Source organism: Pristiophorus japonicus, unplaced genomic scaffold (genome assembly GCF_044704955.1).
Source record: "Pristiophorus japonicus isolate sPriJap1 unplaced genomic scaffold, sPriJap1.hap1 HAP1_SCAFFOLD_234, whole genome shotgun sequence".
In the NCBI taxonomy this organism is placed as follows: domain Eukaryota; kingdom Metazoa; phylum Chordata; class Chondrichthyes; family Pristiophoridae; genus Pristiophorus; species Pristiophorus japonicus.
Genome location: NW_027252058.1, coordinates 259,295 through 271,362, shown reverse-complemented (window position 1 = coordinate 271,362; position 12,068 = coordinate 259,295).

Genomic DNA, 12,068 nt, shown 5'->3' with positions numbered 1-12,068 from the left:
CTCACCCCCACTCTCTCTCCTCAACACACCCCACTCTCTCTCTCACTCACACCCACTCTCTCTCTCACTCACACCCACTCTCTCTCTCACTCACACCCACTCTCTCTCTCACTCACACCCACTTCCTTTCTCACTCACACCCACTCCTCTCTCACTCACACCCACTCTCTCTCTCACTCACACCCACTCTCCTCTCACTCACACCCACTCTCTCTCTCACTCACACCCACTCTCTCTCTCACTCACACCCACTCTCTCTCTCACTCACACCCACTCTCTCTCTCACTCACACCCACTCTCCCTCTCTCACACACACACCCACTCTCACTCACACCCACACTCTCTCTCTCACTCACACCCACTCTCTCTCACACACACACCCCACCTCTCTCTCACTCACACCCACTCTCTCTCTCACTCACACCCACTCTCTCTCTCACTCACACCCACTCTCTCTCTCACTCACACCCACTCTCTCTCTCACTCACACCCACTCTCTCTCTCACTCACACCCACTCTCTCTCTCACTCACACCCACTCCTCTCTCACTCACACCCACTCTCTCTCTCACTCACACCCACTCTCTCTCTCACTCACACCCACTCTCTCTCTCACTCACACCCACTCTCTCTCTCACTCACACCCACTCTCTCTCACTCACACCCACTCTCTCTCCACCCACTCTCTCACTCACTCACACCCACTCTCTCACTCACTCACACCCACTCTCACTCACTCACACCCACTCTCTCACTCACTCACACCCACTCTCTCACTCACTCACACCCACTCTCTCACTCACTCACACCCACTCTCTCACTCACTCACACCCACTCTCTCACTCACTCACACCCACTCTCTCACTCACTCACACCCACTCTCACTCACTCACACCCACTCTCACTCACTCACACCCACTCTCACTCACTCACACCCACTCTCACTCACTCACACCCACTCTCACTCACTCACACCCACTCTCACTCACTCACACCCACTCTCACTCACTCACACCCACTCTCACTCACTCACACCCACTCTCACTCACTCACACCCACTCTCACTCACTCACACCCACTCTCTCACTCACTCACACCCACTCTCTCACTCACTCACACCCACTCTCTCACTCACTCACACCCACTCTCTCACTCACTCACACCCACTCTCTCACTCACTCACACCCACTCTCTCACTCACTCACACCCACTCTCTCACTCACTCACACCCACTCTCTCACTCACTCACACCCACTCTCTCACTCACTCACACCCACTCTCTCACTCACTCACACCCACTCTCTCACTCACTCACACCCACTCTCTCACTCACTCACACCCACTCTCTCTCTCACTCACACCCACTCTCTCTCTCACTCACACCCACTCTCTCTCTCACTCACACCCACTCTCTCTCACTCACACCCACTCTCTCTCACTCACACCCACTCTCTCTCTCACTCACACCCACTCTCACTCACTCACACCCACTCTCTCACTCACTCACACCCACTCTCACTCACTCACACCCACTCTCACTCACTCACACCCACTCTCACTCACTCACACCCACTCTCTCACTCACTCACTCACACCCACTCTCTCCGATTATTCCCACTCTTCCATTCTTTCCCCACAACTCCGCAGTTTTTTAAATTTGTAAAATATTTCTCCAATTCCCGTTTGAAAGTTACGATTGAATCTGCTCCCACCGCCCTTTCAGGCAGCGCGTTCCCGATCACAACAACTCACTGCGTAAACACATTCTCCCCATCTCCCTCCCGGCAATTTTGCTAATTATCTTAACACTCTTGAATTCCCACTATACATTTTATGACAGACTTGCATTTATATAGCACCTTTCACGACCACCGGACGTCTCAAAGCGCTTTACAGCCAATGAGGTACTTTTGGAGTCTGGTCACTGTTGTAATGTGGGAAATGCAGCAGCCAATCTGCGCACAGCAAGCTCCCACACACAGCAATGTGATAATGACCAGATAATCGGTATTTGTGACGTTGGTTGAGGGATAAATATTGTCCAGGATACCGGGTAGAACTCCCCTTCTCCCAGACAGGGCAGTGTTGCCTCAGTGCTGCCCCTCAGACAGGGAGTGCCACACTGTCTGGGAGCAGGGGAGTTTTCACCGGTGCCCTGGACAATACCACCAACAATGTCTCCGCAAGATCCTACAAATCCCCTGGGAGGACAGACGCACCAACATTAGCGTCCTTACTCAGGCTAACATCCCCAGCATCGAAGCACTGACCACACTTGACCAGCTCCGCTGGGCAGGTCACATTGTCCACATGCCTGACACGAGTCTCCCAAAGCAAGCGCTCTACTCGGAACTCCTTCACGGCAAACAAGCCAAAGGTGGGCAGAGGAAACGTTACAGGGACACCCTCAAAGCCTCCCTGATAAAGTGCAACATCCCCACCGACACCTGGGAGTCCCTGGCCAAAGACCAGTCCGCCCTAAGTGGAGGAAGTGCATCCGGGAGGGCGCTGAGCACCTCGAGTCTCGTCGCCGAGAGCATGCAGAAACCAAGCGCAGGCAGTGGAAGGAGCGTGCGGCAAACCTGTCCCACCCTCCCCTTCCCTCAGCGACTGTCTGTCCCACCTGTGACAGGGACTGTGGTTCTCGTATTGGACTGTTCAGCCACCGAAGGACTCATGTTAAGAGTGGAAGCAAGTCTTCCTCGATTCCAAGGGACTGTCTATGATGATGAGCGAGGAAGCGCCGCACTGTCGGAGGGGCAGTACTGAGGGAGTGCCGCACTGTCGGAGGGGCAGTACTGAGGGAGCGCCGCACTGTCGGAGGGCAGTACTGAGGGAGTGCCGCACTGTCGGAGGGGCAGTACTGAGGGAGCGCCGCACTGTCGGAGGGGCAGTGCTGAGGGAGCGCCGCACTGTCGGAGGGGCAGTGCTGAGGGAGCGCCGCACTGTCGGAGGGGCAGTGCTGAGGGAGTGCCGCACTGTCGGAGGGGCAGTGCTGAGGGAGCGCTGCACTGTCGGAGGGTCGGTCTGTCGGACGAGACGTTAAACCGAGGCCCTGTCTGCCCCTCTCGGGTGGATGTAAAAGATCCGGGGACAGTATTTGGAAGAAGAGCGGGAGAGTTCACCCCGGGTGTCCTGGGGACAATATTTATCCTCGATCAACAGAAACAGATGATCCGGGTCATTATCACAGTGCTGTGTGTGGGAGCTTGCTGTGCGTAGATTTATTTATCCCTCAATCAACATAACAAACACAGATTATCTGGTCATTATCACCTTGCTGTTTGTGGGAGCTACCCAGCCTAATCCCACTTTCCCGCTCTGGGTCCGTAGCCCTGGAGGTTACGGCACTTCAGGTGCACATCCAGGTACTGTTTAAATGTGGTGAGGGTTTCTGCCTCTACCACCCTTTCAGGCAGTGAGTTCCAGACCCCCACCACCCTCTGGATGAAGACATTTCCCCTCAAATCCCCTCTAAACCTCCCCTCAATTACTTTCAATCTCTGCCCCCTGGTTGTTGACCCCTCTGCCCAGGGAAACAGGTCCGTCCTATCCACTCTAACCAGGACCCTCATAATGTTATACACCTCAATCAGGTCTCCCCTCAGCCTCCTCTGTTCCAAAGAAAACTAACCCAGGCGATCCAATCTTTCCTCATCGCTAATATTCTCCAGTCCCGGCAATAAGCGGTGGTCTGCTTTACCAGGGCAGCGAGGATATTTCCCCTCGTGGGGGAGACTAGAACTAGGGGGCATAGTCTTAGAATAAGGGGCCGCCCATTTAAAACTGAGATGAGGAGGAATTTCTTCTCTCTGAGGGTTGTAAATCTGTGGAATTCTCTGCCCCAGAGAGCTGTGGAGGCTGGGTCATTGAATATATTTAGGATGGAGAGAGACAGATTTTTGAGCGATAAGGGAGTGAAGGGTTATGGGGAGCGGGCGGGGAAGTGGAGCTGAGTCTATGATCGGATCAGCCATGGTCGTATTAAATGGCGGAGCAGGCTCGAGGGGCCGAATGGCCGACTCCTGCTCCTAGTTCTTATGCAGCCCATCTATTTCCTTGTGGTCGCCCGGAGGATAGCGCAAACTGGGGCGGGGCATGGTCTGCTCGTCTAACAGTGGTTGGTGGCACACCCAAGCCCCCCCCCCCGCCCCCCACCACCCCAATCCCCGACTACTCACCATCGGTCACAGATGTGGTTCGTGGCCCTGTGTATCTACGTCGCGAGATCCGAGCTGGTCAGTCGAGGCAGGCTGCCCGAGGCCCTGGGTGGGCGGGGCAGGGAGGGGAGAGAGAGGGGTGCTCCGTGAGGCTGCCGTGGAGGCTTGGCGAGCAAGATGCCCGCGGTTGCAGGCGGGGACAGGCCGTGACAAAAAGTGGGGGGGGGGGGCGAGGGATGCAAAACCAAAAAAATAATTTTCATAAAATATTTGGTTCTCCGTGCGGCCTTTTGCTGAGCAGAGGAGGTGGGGTGGGGAGGGGGGGGGAGGCGGGGAAATGAGTTTGCGAGTGTTGGCTGCAGAAACCACCCCGGGTTATTCAAATCGCAGCACCTAAAACAAAGAGAGCACTGAAAGCCAGACCCAGATCACGCAGATAAGAGGCTGAAATCACAACAAAGTCCATGTTCTTATCCGTGACTCAACTTCCCTTCCGCCTCGGGTATTAATCTCCCCACCGATGGGTCAGCTCACGCACGGTGTTGTGCTCAGTGACAGGGAGCAGCGAGGCCCTCCATCCCCACCCCCAGACCCCACACATACCCCGCTCCGCCTTCCGAAGGCCGAGACCAGCAGCCCGGTCAAAAGGAGGAGGGCGAGGCATGTGGAACTAAAAATAATTCAAATAACATTATTGTTTCACTGTTCAGTGTCAGACTGAACTCAGAGGGCAACTCTCCCTCTCTCTCTCTCTCTCTCTCTCTCTCTCGCCTCGGAGTCAGAAGGTTGTGGGTTTCAGTCCCACTCCAGACTCGAGCACAGGCCCACACTCCCCACTGCGGTGCTGAGGGAGCGCTGTACTGCACTGTCGGAGGGGCAGTGCTGAGGGAGCGCTGTACTACACTGTCGGAGGGGCAGTGCTGAGGGAGCGCAGCACTGTCGGAGGGGCAGTGCTGAGGGAGCGCCACACTGTCGGAGGGGCGGTGCTGAGGGAGCGCCGCACTGTCGGAGGGGCGGTGCTGAGGGAGCGCCGCAATGTCGGAGGGGCAGTACTGAGGGAGCGCCGCACTGTCGGAGGGGCAGTACTGAGGGAGTGCCGCACTGTCAGAGGGGCAGTACTGAGGGAGCGCCGCACTGTCAGAGGGGCAGTGCTGAGGGAGCGCCGTACTGCGCTGTCGGAGGGGCAGTACTGAGGGAGTGCCGCACTGTCAGAGGGGCAGTACTGAGGGAGCGCCGCACTGTCAGAGGGGCAGTGCTGAGGGAGCGCCGTACTGCGCTGTCGGAGGGGCAGTACTGAGAGAGTGCCGCACTGTCAGAGGGGCAGTACTGAGGGAGCGCCGTACTGCGCTGTCGGAGGGGCAGTATTTCGGATTAACATCTGCCTGTCCTCTCAGGTGGATGTAATAGACCCCACAGCAATATTCGAAGAAGAGCACGGGAGTTCTGCCTGGTGTCCTGGGCCAATCAGAAAAATTTACAGCGCGGAAGGAGGCCATTCCGGCCCATCGTGTCCGTGCCGGCCGACCAAGAGCTACCCAGCCTAATCCCACTTTCCCGCTCTGGGTCCGTAGCCCTGCAGGTTACGACACTTCAGGTGCACATCCAGGTACTGTTTAAATGTGGTGAGGGTTTCTGCCTCTACCACCCTTTCAGGCAGTGAGTTCCAGACCCCCACCACCCTCTGGGTGAAGACATTTCCCCTCAAATCCCCTCTAAACCTCCCCCCAATTACTTTCAATCTCTGCCCCCAGGTTGTTGACCCCTCTGCCAAGGGAAACAGGTCCTTCCTATCCACTCTATCCAGGCCCCTCATAATGTTATACACCTCAATCAGGTCTCCCCTCAGCCTCCTCTGTTCCAAGGAAAACAAACCCAGCCTATCCAATCTTTCCTCATGGCTAAAATTCTCCAGTCCCGGCAACATCCTGGTAAATCTCCTCTGCACCCTCTCCAGTAATCTTGATCCCTCAAACTCACCTTGCTAAAGGACAGATTGTCTGGTCATTCATAACACTGCTGCTTGTTGGATCTTGCTATGCGTACATCGGTTGCAGCGTTTCCTCCATTAGCTCAGTGACCACATTTTTGAGGGAAAAAGTACTTCATTGTTTGTAAAGCGCTTTGGGAAATCCCAAATTCGAGACAGGAGCTCTCGAAATCAAAGTTTTTTTTTTAAATGGGCAAATATCTCGGTGTGATTCCGTGTTGATAATCCCACCCCAAGTGCTCGCTGACCTACATTGATTCACGCTGCATAAATGCCTCAATTTTAAAATACCCCCATTCTCAAATCCCTCCATGACTTTGCCTCTCCCTCAGTCACTGCCTCCAACCCTTCAACACTCAGCACATTGGAACACAGGAACAGGAGGAGGCCATTCAGCCCCTCGAGACTGTTACACAGGAATAGGACTGTTGTGTAATTGTAAAGCATGCACTCCCATGTTCCACCACCAGGGAGCGCATCCCCTGAAGTCCCAAGGGATCCCAGCATCCCTTGGGAGCACTGTATATAAGCCGGCCCCTCAGGCCTGTTCATCACTCTGCAGTGTCTTAATAAAGACCGAGGTCACTGTTACTTTAACCTCCCTGTGTGCAGTCTCATCTGTGTTAGGAACACAACAACTGGCGACGAGAATACGAATCTAACGCAAAGATGCAGCAAACTGTGGGCATCCTGGAGAAGTTCTCGGAGGGTGAGGACTGGGAAGCCTATGTCAAATGGCTAGACCAGTACTTTGTAGCCAACGAGCTGGACGGAGAAGGAAGTGCTGCAAAAAGGAGAGCGGTCCTCCTCACAGTCTGCAGGGCACCGACCTACAGCCTCATGAAGAATCTTCTGGCTCCGGTGAAACCCACAGATAAGTCATATGAGGAGCTGTGTACACTGCTTCAGGAGCATCTTAACCCGAGGGAGAGTGTGCTGATGGCGAGGTATCGGTTCTACACGTGCCAGCGATCTGAAGGTCAGGAAGTGGCGAGCTACTTTGCCAAGCTAAGGCGACTTGCAGGACAATGTGAGTTTGATGGCTACCTGGAGCAAATGCTCAGAGACTTTTTTGTACTGGGCATTGGCCACGAGACCATCCGATGAAAACTTTTGATTGTAGAGACACCGACCCTCAGTAAGGCCATTGCGATAGCGCAGGCATTTATGTCCACCAGTGATAACACCAAACAAATCTCTCAGCACACAAGTGCTAGCAATGTTCACAAATTAACTGGAACTGTGTTTGCGAGCAGAAATGTACAGGGCCGAAACCATGAGTCTGCAACTGCCAGCAGGCCTCAGGTGACCCAGATGACTGAGTCCGCAACAAAGGATAAATGCAAGGCAATTCACACCTTGTTGGCGTTGTGGAGGCTTCCATTCAGCCTATTCATGCCACTTCAAAGGGTATGTTTGCAAGAGCTGTGGAACAATGGGGCACTTCCAACGAGCTTGTGTCCGAGCTGCAAGCTCTGCAAAACCTGCTAACCACCACGTGGCAGAGGAAGATCGGTCCATGGTGGATCAAAGCAATTTCGAGCCTCAGAGAGAGGAGGCACATGCTGAAGTACACGGGGTGCACACATTTTCAACGAAATGTCCACCTATAATGCTAAACGTAAAATTGAATGGCTTACCCGTAGCCATGGAACTGGACACTGGCGCTAGCCAATCCATCATGAGTAAAAAGATGTTTGAGAGACTGTGGTGCAACAAGGCACCCAGACCAGCCCTGCGCCCCATCCACACGAAACTGAGAACGTACACCAAAGAGCTTATCACTGTCCTGGGCAGTGCCATGGTCAAGGTCACCTACGAGGGCACGGTGCATGAACTGCCACTCTGGATTGTCCCGGGCGATGGCCCCACACTGCTTGGAAGGAGCTGGCTGGGCAAAATCCGCTGGAACTGCGATGACATCGAGCGCTATCACATGTCGATGAGGCCTCATGTACCCAGGTTGTTAACAAATTTCCTTCCCTTTTTGAGCCAAGCATTGGAAACTTTTCCGGGGCGAAGGTGCAGATCCACTTGTTCCCAGAGGCACGACCCATTCACCACAAGGCGCGAGCGGGACCTCACATGATGAGGGAGAGTGTGGAAATCGAGCTGGACAGGCTGCAATGCGAGGGCATCATCTCCCCAGTGGAATTCAGCGAGTGGACCAGCCCGATTGCTCCTGTACTCAAAAGTGATGGCACGGTCAGGATTCTAAAGTAACTATTAATCGTTTCTTGCTGCAGGACCAATACCCGCTACCTAAGGCAGACGACCTATTTGCGACGCTGGCAGGAGGCAAGACGTTCACCAAGCTCGTCCTGACTTCGGCCCACACGACGCAGGAGCTGGAGGAGTCTTCGAAGAGCCTCACCTGCATCAACACTCACAAGGGACTGTTCATCTACAACAGATGCCCGTTGGAATTCGGTCGGCTGCAGCGATCTTCCAGAGAAACATGGAGAGCCTACTCAAGTCGGTACCACGCACGGTGGTCTTTCAGGACGACGGGTCGGGACACCGTCGAGCACCTACAAAACCTGGAGGAGGTCGTCCAGCGACTGGATCGCGCAGGGCTGCGGCTGAAGAGGTCGAAATGTGTCTCCATGGCAACAGAAGTGGAGTTTTTGGGGAGAAAGATTGCGGCAGACGGCATTCGGCCCACAGACGCCAAGACAGAGGCTATCAGGAACGTGCCCAGGCCACAGAACATCACGGAGCTGCGGTCGTTCCTGGGACTCCTCAACTATTTTGGTAACTTCCTACCAGGGATAAACACCCTCTTAGAACCACGACATGTGTTATTGTGCAAAGGTGAGAACTGGGTATGGGGAAAAAAAACCAAGTAATTGCTTTTGAGAAAGCCAGAAACATTTTATGCTCCAACAAGCTGCTTGTATTGTATAACCCATGTAAAAGACGTGTGCTAGCATGTGATGCGTCGTCGTACGGAGTCGGGTGTGTATTACAACAAGCTAACGTTGCGGGGAAGTTGCAACCTGTCGCCTATGCTTCCAGGAGCTTGTCGAAGGCCGAGAGGGCCTACAGCATGATTGAGAAAGAAGCATTAGCGTGTGTGTTCGGGGTAAAGAAATTGCATCAGTACCTGTTTGGCCTCAAATTTGAGCTGGAAACCGATCACAAGCCCCTCACATCCCTGTTCGCTGAAAACAAGGGGATAAATACTAATGCCTCAGCCCGCATACAAAGGTGGGCACTCGCGCTATCATCGTATAACTATACCATCCGCCACAGGCCAGGCACCGAGAACTGTGCGGATGCTCTCAGTCGGCTACCATTGCCCACCACGGGGGTGGAAATGGCGCAGCCTGCAAACTTGTTGATGGTCATGGAAGCGTTTGAAAATGATAAATCACCTGTCATGACCCACCGGATTAGGACTCGAACCAGCCAAGATCCTCTGCTGTCCCTAGTAAAAAAACTGTGTACTGCATGGGAGCTGGGCCAGCATCCACATTGAATTGCAAGAGCCAATCAATCCGTTCCAGCGGTGAAAGGACGAGCTGTCCATTCAGGCAGACTGCCTGTTGTGGGGTAACTGCGTACTGCTACCCAAAAAGGGCAGGGAGACGTTCATCTCAGATCTCCACAGCACACACCCGGATATAGTAATGATGAAAGCGATAGCCAGATCCCACGTGTGGTGGCCTGGTATCGACTCTGACTTAGAGTCCTGTGTACGGCAATGCAGCGTGTGTGCTCAGCTGAGCAACGCGCCCAGAGAGGCACCACTAAGTTTGTGGTCCTGGCCCTCCAGACCATGGTCGAGGATCCATGTCGACTGTGCGGGTCCGTTTCTCGGTAAAATGTTCCTGGTGGTGGGGGATGCTTTTTCAAAATGGATTGAACTGAAATAATGTCGGGAAGCACCGCCACCATTGAAAGCCTGAGGGCCATGTTTGCCACTCACGGCCTGCCTGACATACTGGTCAGTGACAACAGGCCATGTTTCACCAGTGCTGAATTTAAAGAATTCACCCCGCAATAGGATCAAACATGTCACCTCGGCCCCGTTTAAACCAGCCTCCAATGGGCAGGCAGAGCGGGCAGTACAAACCATCAAACAGAGCCTGAAACGAGTCACAGAAGGCTCACTCCAAGCCGGCCTGTCCCGAGTACTACTCAGCTACCACATGAGACCCCACTCGCTCACAGGGGTGCCCCCGGCTGAGCTACTCATGAAAAGGACACTTAAAACCAGGCTCTCGCTGGTTCACTCCAACCTACATGATCAGGTAGAGAGCAGGCAGCAGCAACAAAATGTAAACGATGATCGCGCCACTGTGTCACGGGAAATTGATCTGAATGACCCTGTGTATGTGCTAAACTGTGGACATGGTCCCAAGTGGATCGCGGGCACGGTGATAGCTAAAGAAGGGAGTAGGGTGTTTGTAGTCAAACTAGACAACGGACAAATTTGCAGAAAGCACCTGGACCAAACGAGGCTGCGGTTCACAGACTGCCCTGAACAACCCACAGCAGACACCACCTTTCTCGAGCCCACAACACACACCCAAAGGATCAATGACACCACACCGGACCAGGAAATCGAACCAATCACGCCCAACAGCCCAGCAAGGCCAGGCTCACCCTGCAGCCCTGCAGGGACAACAACACACCAGCCCAGTGAGGGCACAGCCAACACACCAGAACAGACATTTGCACCGAGGCGGTCCACCAGGGAAAGAAAGGCTCCCAACCGCCTCACCTTGTAAATAGTTTTCACTTTGACTTTGGGGGGGGGGGTGTGTTGTTGTGTATCTGTAAAGCATGCACTCCCATGTTCCGCCACCAGGGAGCGCACCCCCTGAAGTCCCAAGGGATCCCAGCATCCCTTGGGAGCACTGTATATAAGCCGGCCCCTAAGGCCTGTTCTTCACTCTGGAGTGTCTTAATAAAGGCCGAGGTCACTGTTACTTTAACCTCCCTGTGTGCAGTCTCATCTGTGATAGGAACACAACAAGGAGGAGGCCCATTCAGTCCCTCGAGCCTGTTGCACAGGAACAGGAGGAGGCCCATTCAGCCCCTCGAGTCTGTTCCACCATTCAATAACATGACTGATCAGTACCCTAACTCCATCTACCCGCCTTGGTTCCATAACCCTTCTTAATCTTCCCCAACAAAAATCAATCAATCTCCATTTAAAGTATGAAATAACCTCCGGCCTCGACAGTTTTTTGGGGGAGAGAGTTGCAGATTCCCGCTGCCCTTTGTGTGAAGAAGTGTTTCCTGACATCACCCCTGAACGGCCGGGCTCAGATTTGAAGGTTCTGTCCCTTGTTCTGGGGCCCCCCCACCAGAGGTCATAGTTTCTCTCTCTCTCTCTCTCTCTCTCTCTCTCTATCTGCACCATCAATTGTTTAATCATCTTAAACACCTCGATTCGATTGCCCCCTAATCTTCTAAACACCACGGAATACAAGCCCAGTCTGTGCAACATTTCTTCATAGTATCATTGTGCTGAAAATAATTTGCTGATTAATCTCTCAAAATGGTCTGAGAGCGCCGAGTGACATTGGCAAATGTACAATCCCTAAGGGCAATTCCTGAAGCCAGAGATCTTTGGAAGAATGTGGAGAACGTCAAATTACTACAATTCTGGCCACGTGTCCAACGCCGAAGTCCTTCGCTCCACCACACAACACAGGAACATCAGAAATAGGAGCAGGAGTCGGCCATTCGGCCCCTCGAGCCTGCTCCACCATTCAGTGAGATCACGGCTGATCATCGACCTCAACTCCACTTTCCCGCCCGATCCCCGAATCCCTCGATTCCCTTAATATCCAAAAATCTATTGATCTTAGCCTTGAATAGACTCAAAGACTGAGCCTCCACAGCCCTCTGGGGCAGAGAATTCCAAAGGTTCACCACTCTCAGAAGAAACTTCTCCTCATCTCAGTC